Source organism: Schistocerca piceifrons, chromosome 6 (genome assembly GCF_021461385.2).
Source record: "Schistocerca piceifrons isolate TAMUIC-IGC-003096 chromosome 6, iqSchPice1.1, whole genome shotgun sequence".
Taxonomy (NCBI): Eukaryota; Metazoa; Arthropoda; class Insecta; order Orthoptera; family Acrididae; genus Schistocerca; species Schistocerca piceifrons.
This window is the reverse complement of record NC_060143.1, coordinates 28,852,498-28,862,953: the sequence shown is the minus strand read 5'-3', so window position 1 is coordinate 28,862,953 and position 10,456 is coordinate 28,852,498. Positions and strand designations below refer to the sequence as shown.

General features: G+C 42.1%; 1 non-coding gene across 1 annotated transcript; it reads left to right on the top strand.

Annotated features, from left to right (window-relative positions):
- The first annotated feature begins 437 nt into the window (after window positions 1-437).
- On the top strand, window positions 438-511 carry Trnas-aga. The gene has a single exon. It is a non-coding gene; the product is annotated as a tRNA-Ser (tRNA).
- Window positions 512-10,456: the final 9,945 nt, after the last annotated feature.

Sequence of the window (10,456 nt, the reverse complement as noted above, 5' to 3'; positions counted from 1 at the left end):
TAATGTTTCCCATATAAAATGGTTGAAACTTTCATTTGTATTCTGAGCGCCCGTATGAAGACATTTACCAAGCAAAATAGAGTCACTCAGGTCTCTAAAAATTAGTTTTATTTAGTTCATAACAAGCAGAGGAAGAGAATGTTTTTGATGGTATATTTGACCACTTTCTTTTGCTTTTAGTAACCATACCAAGAATCTGTTCCTTTAGGCCAAAGTCTTTGAGCAGGATGGTCATATGTGGACAACCTATGAAAGAAGGTACCGCTTCAGTTTTTCTCGTTGCTCAAACATCATTCAGAGGTGCATATCGTCTAATGGCCTGTCCGTAATAACTCTGAATTCTGTGAAGATAGGAGACAAGGTACTGGCAGAATTCTGTGAAGTTAGGAGACGAGGTACCGCCAGAATTGAAGCTGTGAGGACGGGTCGTGTGTCGTGCTTTGGTAGCTCAGTTGGTAGAGCGCTTGCCCGAGAAAGGCAAAGGCCCCGAGTTCGAATCTCGTCCGGAACACAGTTTTAATCTGCCAGGAAGTTTCATATCAGCGCACACTCCGCTGCAGAGTGAAAATTTCATTCTGGAAACATCCCCCAGGCTGTTGCTAAGCCATGTCCCCGCAATATCCTTTCTTCCAGGAGTGCTAGTTCTGCGAGGGTCGCAGAAGAGATTCTGTGAAGTATGAAAGTTAGGAGACGAGGTACTGGCAGAAGTGAAGCTGTGAGGACGGGTCGTGGTGGGTGCTTGTGTAGCTCAGTTGGTAGAGCACTCGCCCGCGAAAGGCAAAGCCCCAGAGTTCGAGTGTCGGTTCGGCACACTGTTTTAATCTGTCAGGAAGTTTCAGTCCTAGTGTAGATGAATCTCTCTCCTAGGGGAAATGAAAGAAATTCTTCCGCACATAGGATCTACATCGAAAATATGTCATGTCTGCTCTCTATTGGTTTAAGTATTAGACTCGGTGTATGTGATCTACCTTTGGATTCAAACAGATACCTACATAGACGCATTTCCAATCCCATTCCTATATCAGATTGTAAAACTCGAAATTCGCTATTACAGTATTATGAAAAACTGCTTTGTGACAATGAGTTCAAGTGTCTGTGCTTACGTTAATCCTTACTGGACTCACACTGTTCTAAGTGATTTCACCAATACGAAGCTGAAATACTCAAAACAGTTTCGTCTGCCCCCATATTTTCCATTTTTACAGCAGAGGCGACAGTAATTCGAGAGACTCTCGCATCTGGTCGTGCTCCGGTGCTCCAGAACGTTCTGTGGAGTCTTACTCCAAAAGCGTATACCAATGTATTCAACATTGACTGTGGATAAGTAAAATGAATATTCAGGTCCTGAAAATTATGTTGCAAAATAAGCGAAGAGGTACGACAATCACCTTGCTGAGGAGCCGAGGTCATTTAGGATTAGTTTACAATGAGAAGGCCGAATAGATTCCGAAGAAGGTCAGTATTTCTGGCCATGTAATGAATGACAATTTACCATCCTCATATTTCACATTATGGGGGTGGAAACTCGCCGAGCAAGAATGGGCAGAATGTTGGGGCCTTTTAGTGTAGCCTACTATAGAAGTCAATACTACATTGCGATACAGGCACTAATTAGAAGCTCCACCTGGTTTCGGAAACTTCAGAGTGCAAGAAGCTGATAATTGTACAAATCATAGTTCAACTACTTCCAACGTACGTTGGATAGGCGTCAAGTATAACCCTTCCAGTGACTGTCACAAGATAGAAGCAGGAGATATAAGCAGCTTACTGTTTTCCTACAGTTACATCGAAACACAGCCAAATATTTACTGCAAAATCTCGATGAAGTCCCATCAAGTGCTCCTGTTTTATTGTATCACGAGATTCTCAAATATCCTTCTCCGTTCTAAAGAACCATATACTCGGCATTGACGATTTATTTATTTTTCTCTGAATCAGGTAATTAACAAAACTTGCTGTGTCTGATTGTGGGTTATACTTCACACAATGCGTTTTCTGTTCATCATTTGATTCCTTTTCTGTAATCTTCCAGTTAGTTTCAGTATCTAGATGAAGACAGAAATTTATCAAAATGATAGCATAGTTTGGAGAAATGAAGGAAATTTCAGGCTGTATGCGTGTATACATCCTCCGCTGTAGAATAAGAGAATGTTTACTGGCTCACAACAATTAAACGATATATTTTTTAGATGTACGACACGGTATGTGTATTAACGCCTCCGAATTTTTAATTCTGTTCTCAATGTCGGTTGAGGTACTACATGTCATGTGTATTACTCAGTCGACTTTTCCACTTCACTGACGCAAGTTGCAAAACTCTGGCGCTAGAGTGCTCCGAGTTTTAGCGTGTAACGTGGCTGTGTGTCATGTAGCTATGTCGTTGCGTGAGAAACAGAATCACAGAAAACAATAAAGCAAGAATTTTAAGATTTCGTCCACACATGGAAAACAAACGAGCGCTGCGACATCAGCAACAATCCGTCGCTTTGTGTTTTCTGTCATCGACCTTCCTGCATACAGTCCAGACTGGCTCCCATCCCATTTGCATCTCTTTTCAAAACTTAAACATTACCGACGAGGCCTCCACTTTGGTAGTGTAGAAACGGTGCAAGCAAAGGTGAGGTTATAGCTCCGTCAAACAAAGCGAGACATTGTACAGTGACGTTATGAACAAACTGATCTCTCGTTGGGAGTAATACGTTCGTCACTGGAGGGACTACGACGAGATGGAAATATGTAGGCATGAAAAATACACATATCGAACATTAAAAGCGTGTGTTTTATTTAAAAATCTATAACAGTTTCAGATGAAAATATTGGAAGCATTGCGTTTGAGTACGCCCTCCTAGCAGTAGCTATACAATCAACAACGACCTTTACTTTCACAGTCACAATACAGGATATAAGACGTAGAAGAAAGTGTGGAAGAAAAAGCGGAACGTGATGACAATGGTGATACATTTCAGATGAGGAAACACCCCCGAACAGAAAACCCTAAGCCAATGCTAACAACAAAGGTGTTCCATGCAATGTATCTTGTCCACCTGAGCCGGCTATGTGACCGAGTTGTTCTAGGCGCTACAGTCTGGAACCGCGCGTCCGCTACGGTCGCAGGATTGTATCCTGCCTCGGGCGTTTGCGTGTGTGATGTCCTTAGGTTAGTTAGGTTTAAGTAGTTCTAAGTTCTATGGGGCTGATGACTTCAGAAGTTAAGTCCCCAGAGCCTTTTGAATCATTTTTTGTCCACACGAAGTAGTGAATAAATCACGGAATAGTTGATTCAGATGTGCGTCGCCTGGATGTAAGGGTTTCAGGTTATGCAGTGCAGTTTCCCAGAAAACAGGAGCTTCTCTTTGCATTTGCATTAAAATAGAGGAATGTCCCATCTACGCAGCAATTTCAGAAGGTAAGCTATACATGTTGAAGAGGGTCGTAATGTGCACTAGGCAGACATCTATCCAGACCATGCCGCAGGAATTCCAAACTGTATCAGGATACACTCAAGTACTATGAAAGTTAGCCGAGACGTGAGATAAGTTGTGTTTCATGGTCGAGTGGCTGCTCTTAAGCCACATACCACGCCGTTATGGCGTGGTCGTGTTTTCATGGAGAGGCCTTGCACCTCTGGTTGTTTTGCGTGGCACTATCACAGCACAGGCCTAGATTGATATTTGAAGCACCTTCTTGCTTCCCACAATTGAAGAGCAATTCAGTTATGGCGACAGCATCTTTCAATACGATCGTGTACCTGCTTATAATGAACGGCCGGTGGCGAGTTGTTACACGACAGTAACATCCCTGTAAAGGATTGGCCTGCACAGAATCCTGACCTGGATCCTATATACACGTTTTGGATGTTTCGGAACACCGACTTCGTAACAGGCCGCACCGACCGACATTGAAACCTTTCCTGAGTGCACCACTCAGTGAATAATGGGCTGTCATTCCGCAAGAAACCTTCCAGCACCTGACCGAACGTATACCTGCGAGAGTGGAAGCTGTATCAAGGCTGAGGGTGGGCCAACACCATATTGAATTCCACAATTACCGATGGAGGGCGCCAAGAACCTGTAATTTTCAGCCAGGCGTCCAGATACTTTTGATCACATAGTGTAATAAGCTAACAATTTGTGGTACTTACACAAAGATATCTAAGTAATTCGATTGCCAGTTTACAAATAAATTGCAGCAAAGTAATCCGCGGAAATACGTCATTACTAGGGTGAAAAACGTCTGTGAGTCCTGCTGTAGTGAATATGCTTCATGTGCTAACAGAGAAAGTTTTGTAATTTAGTGTTTCTGTCTTATTTAGCCCCAAGAACCAATCGTTTACCACCTACAAACAATTTTCACCCACAAAATGTAAGCTCAGGGCTGAGGAGGATACACAACTTTTAATGATTTACACGAGGTATTAATGTCTTTATACGAAACTTGGCGTGTTATCTGTCGTAACATAATCATGACACAACCCAAGTGTATGCTTTTCATTTTCTCCTGAGCTCTGTTTGGTTATATAATATCAGTAGTTGATATGTTAGGATTCTTTAGGTACCAACATTGGTCCTAAGTGGAAACTGCACAATAAATTGATATCATTGTGACTACAACTTATATTCTGCTTTCTCGGCAGACATAATTCTGTATTTGTATCAAGCTTTTTACAACATGGCTCAATAAACCCAAGCAAAAAGTATTAGTAATAAAACTCCTACAAAGCAAAGCCGTAGTGGGTGTTGCCTGTTCTATTTACGCCTTTTTCAGATAATTCCACACAATGCCTGCTCTGCACCCCAAGTGATTTCACCTTACTTCTAGGGCTGTTCTTTTATTAATGTTCCATCGGTCGCGAAATGGAAACCACGGAGGTACTCAAAATGATTTATTTGCATGAGGTGACTGCACCTTTCTGCTACTTCTCTACATATTTGCCTCTCAGCCTTAGACACTTGTCGTAGCGTTGTACTACATTTCCAATCCCTCCTTCAGAGAAGACAGCTTCCTGCGCTCCCCAAAAATTCTGTACGCTGGTCTGCATTCGTTGTCTGTACCGAAACGTTGCCTTCATGGAGACCAGTTCACGTGACGGGAGATGAAACGCAGAGGGAGACATTCCGGGCCGAAAGGCGGATGGTCAAAGACTTTCCATTGGAAACGCTGTGGTAGCATCTTCAATGCCTCTGCATTGTGTAGCCAGACGTGTCGCGAAGAAGGAAATGCCTGACTGTTTAAGTTAAGTGAGCTGCACGTAATCAGGCGAAATGTCTCGGCAGACACTTGTATTTTGCGTGAGACCATATTTTGTAGGCATTTTTACTTGCTCTCTGAAAATTGATAAGAGTGTCGTGGTGCGGTCACCGGACATAGCGTGGACACTGACCCAGACAGACAGGCAAGGTTTCATGGGATATCCACTGTGGGTTGAAATTCATGACATAGCAGACCTTGATAAAAGAGTAGCATTCGTATGAGAGAACTACCAGCAATTTGCTGAGATAAACGACGCCAAAGAGAAATGGAAACAGGTTTCGCAAATGCATCTATTTCTGGGTGCCCACATCAACCTTCTTGGTCAGCTACGACGTATATTTTGAATGTGGACGAGAAGGTACTGCAGGACATTTTGGCAGCGAGGTTCGCGCGCTGGAGTTTCCTACAATTCGAGCTGTTCAGCTATCTCAGCTGAAATTTATTTCATTTCCATGATTTGGTTGGTTGATTTGGGTTCGTTGATTGGTCGATTTAGGGGATGGGACGAAACTTGGACATCATGGGTGTCACCCGATTATGGAAGGCTAGGGAAAGAAATCGGCCGTGCCCTTTCAAAGGAACGATTCCGGAATTTTCCTGAAGCGATTTAGGGAAATCACGGAGAACATAATTCAGAATGGCCAGACGCGGCTTTGAACCGTCGTTCTCCCGAATACGAGTCCAATGTGCTAAACCGCTGCTCCATATCGTTCGGTGTTACTTTATGTCACTTCAGGCGGATGCCAAAATAGTACACCTGAGAAGGACATGATATGTTTTGGTGACGCAGCTTTCTGTGGTCCGGGACGTCAACGATGTGAAAGCATTGGTTTCGTTTTTGCTGTCTTGTGATTAACCGCATAGGCTGGAGTTCCAACACAGCTCTAGATATCCTTTTAGTCTCGTGACAAATTCTAGGATCCTTAATCGATAGTTTGCGTCCTGTTAAGAAAGTTTGCGTCTTCCTATATTGTACCTGGGACCCACCAACTTCGGTCATTATTTTAAATGGAAATTTACACCGAAGAAGATTACTAACGCCCCGTAAAATAAATGGATCGCATTAAACATCCATTTCCACCCGTCTTTTTTGTGTTGATGATGTCTTCCTATGTAGCGACCGTATCCTGCTCTAAACAGTGCTAAACACTTTCTTTCACTCCATTAGTCACAAATTTCCGTAAATATTTCAACGCTTCGAAAACTAGCTGCTAGTTGCTTTTATTATGAGTCGTTGCGTTGTCAATGTACTCTGGAGCACAAAATGCAGCTGTGGCAAAATGATGAAACACGGTGGCGTCCATTATGTCCGTAGATCTTTTAATATATATGCACATCAGAGTTAGTGACATTTAACTATTCTTGCTCTATATAGACCTTATTGGTGACTGATATATCATTCTGTCCGAATAAAACGCCGAATATCGAGGTTTCAGGAATAAGCAAATATAATTGTCTTCTTATTCATAGTACTTAGCTATAAAATGCTATGAAGGGAACAGTGAGTTTACGTACTGCAGACGTGACGTAGTGCAGACGTGCATTGTACTGGAAACTGATTTTCCAACGGCTAATAAGCATATTTCACTTACTTTACTGAGCATGTTAACCACTGTAAAATATTTCGAAACACTTCAGGTAAATGACAATGTTATTGCTAAGCTGACGATGGAATTCAGTATGAACGTAGTTATTGCGCAACATTTCAGTTCTGTCTTCAACTATTATTGGTTCTAAGCAGTGCAGAAACAAAATTCTGAAATTGGGAGGGAAGAGTGATAATGATTTAAAGGTGGGATGCCTTTTACTATCCACTCACTCGCAACTTCTTGTGGATTTAAAACAAATTATTTGTGGTAATCAGACGCACAGGTTCGTGCTTAGTGAAAAAAGCTTAACTGGGATGCTCGTTTGACTATAGTAGTACTACATTCATATTACATGTGATTCCACAATCTTTGGATAACATTCAGTCAGTTTGGGTTCCCAAAAACTTTAAATTGGCTGACCCTGGTTATAAGGCAATATATTTGAATAGAACATACGACAGAGAACTTACCCGTGAGGGTGTTATCTCGGAGAATTGCGGATGAATCTTTTAAAAGATTTATCTCCTTCGGACAAAGATTCGTATTGTTGGGAGTAACATGAACACACCAGACGCGGAGCCATAGGAGTTAAAATTTAGCAATTTGTATTCCAGGTTCTGCATCCACGCTGTTGACTGATGAAATTAGCCGGCCGTGGAGGCCGAGCGGTTCTAGGCACATCAGTCCGGAACCGCGCGACTGCTGCGGTCGCAGGTTCTAATCCTTCCTAGGGCATGGATGTGTGTAATGTTCTTAGGTTAGATAGGTTTAAGTAGTTCTACGTTCTAGGGGACTGATTACCTCAGATGTTAAGTCCCATAGTGCTCAGAGCCATTTAGACCAAATGATGAAATTAGATTCACGTGAATTAACGCAAATAGCATACGTCGCTCACATCGGCAGTTCGGTGGAAACCAAAAGGCCCATGCTGAGTCTGCCTTAAGTCCTTTGGGGACATGTGAGGTCATCGCAAATCCTCTTAAATAATCGAAATCTTGTGTTCGGTCGGTCGGTTGACCATACTGGTATCGAAATGGTAGACAGTAAAGAGAAAACGAAAATAATGAATTCGATTTTTCGAAAATTTTTCACCAAAAGCGATCGTAATACGGTTTCTCCTTTCGGTTGCCGCACAAACGCCTAAGTGGTAGTTTCAAGATAAGTTACTACGAAACAGAAAATCAAGTAAAATCGCTCACAGCGGGAAATACATTGGGACCACATGAGATACTGAGACATTCTATACAGATTAATCGAAGAACTTATGACCCTCCAAGTACAACATTATCGTTGATCGCGGGAGCAATTGAGAGTACCATTGGATTGGAAAAGCGCAGGAGAATGGTAGCTGGATAGATGCACCTAAGTATATGCCTGCATTGCCACGTCGATCTGTTGAAGAATAGCGAAACATGTTTTATGTTCACACATAACGAAGCTTTTGCAGAAAGAAAATTGAAAAAAATTCTTGTGAAAACACAGATCTTATTGAGCTTAGTGGTTAACGCCGGGTATTTTCCATGAAGATACACGAAGGCTACTTTGTTGTCTACAGGGAGATTGCAGTGACAAAATACTGTAAGGGAAATAGAGAAATTTCTGCGGCGAATCGATTAGTACCACAGGAATTGTTCAATCACGACACTGGCGATAAATCAACGGAAATTGAAACAACGATAAAATACCTATGATTAACAATCCGAAGCGACCTGAAGTCGAATGATGACTTAAAACTAATTGTAGGAAAAGCAGGTGCCAATGTGAGACTCACTAGAAGGGCTCTGAGAAACTGCAAATCATCCACGAAAAAGATGCTTTCAAAAGTCTTGTTCGACGAATTGTTCAGTGTTACAGATTAGTGTGGGCCCTTTACCAGCTTGGAATAATACAGGAGTTGGAGGAGATCCAAAGGAGATCGAGAGGTGTCACGGGACTGTTTAGTGGGCGCGAAAGCGATATGGAAATTCTCAACTCCAGTGGCAGCCCCTACAGGCGTTGTTGTGGACGATGGAGAAGCTGTCGTCAAAAATCCGAGAGACTAAGTTCCGGAGAGGATCGGGCAGCATTCTGTTTCCTCCCCTACAGCTCTCGCGAACTGACAGTGACGTGAAACTGAGACTAATTAGAGCCCTTACGGTAGCGTCTTATTACGCGATCTTCTCAAGCACCTCTCGCTAATACAACAATAATGGTGGGAAGGCAGAAGCACTCTCCGCCACACGCCGTAAGGTGGTTTGCGGAGCACAGATTTCTATGTACAGCGATACGCGATTCACACCGGAGACTGCGATCTCACATGGTAGGCACTCAGGATATATCTATTAACAACCTCCGATATTGCTTTGATTGACTTCGCATTGTGATTATGACGTATGAGATCACAGCAACCAATAGTAGCAGTTTTCATAGTTGAATTAGGTAGTAGGGGGTTTCTGCGTGGACGTTGGTGATGGCTGAGTAAAAATGATTATTGGTCACTTACCTCCACTGGCTTCATGGCTTTCTAACTCTGATATCTGCCTGTCTTCTACAGTTAAACTTGTTTTGGCGTTGACTTAAGCTCCTCCTACAGAAGATATGCAGCACACCTCGGTTTTCACCAAATTCGCTTCCTACAAACTTCGATACACACTCGAACAACGTCAGTTCACCAGGCAGACAAATGCTAGGCAACGCACGCACCACGTCCAGCGATGTTTCATTGTTATGAGCCTTGGCTGGGAACAATACTAAAGAGTTACCGTAGCTTGTGACAGAAAAATACAGTTTTTCTGACCATTCGCGAACTTTCTTTTTAATAGTCGTGGTTATACATTACAACAATTCTCGCACGAAAACAAAATAACATTAACAATTTATATCTTCATCACCGAAAATATTGAATGTATTTTGAAATTCATTCAAAAGAGCAAAATAAGTGCTTAATAGAGACCTTCAGCAGTTTCCAAATGTTCTGCAGTTTTTTTGACTAGAAACTTTCCTTGGTTTATTTTATTGTGATCAGATGCATATTTTGATATTGTGGAAACAATGTGCCAAAATATGATTACTGGAGGCATTCACCGTAAATTTGTAAAAGTGTGCACCAAAGGAACGAGACATTCTATAGTGCGTTGCAATGTGTGGAATTTTATTTCAGGTTTTGGAGAAAACAACCGACACTGAATTGGGGGAGCGTCAAGAACGACTGATTTTGAGTCGTAAATATCATGTTAAGAAGAGTGAACGATTTAACTAAGGAATACTGCATGCAGGCTATTCTAGACTGGGCTGTCTGCCATGGGGTGGACTTGTGAAGTACTAAATAGCAGAGCTCTGTGTGAAATACCATTCTCAGAAAATTCATTATACCCATATGACTGAAGGCCTTAAACACGTAACGTACGCTAATACAAAAATGCTGCAGATGGGTTGTCTATATATACATTTCTAGAAGAGTGCAGTGTGTGAAAGGAACGGAAAAAGTGAGGAAGGAAGAAGACTGGGGTTAACGTCCTTGAGATAAAGGGTGAGAACGGAGTAACTCAATGGATGAGGTCATTTCATATTAAGGGAAAAGGAATGTACCTGGCCGAAAGGTGCAGAATACGTTTCATATAAAAAATTGTATCAGTAAT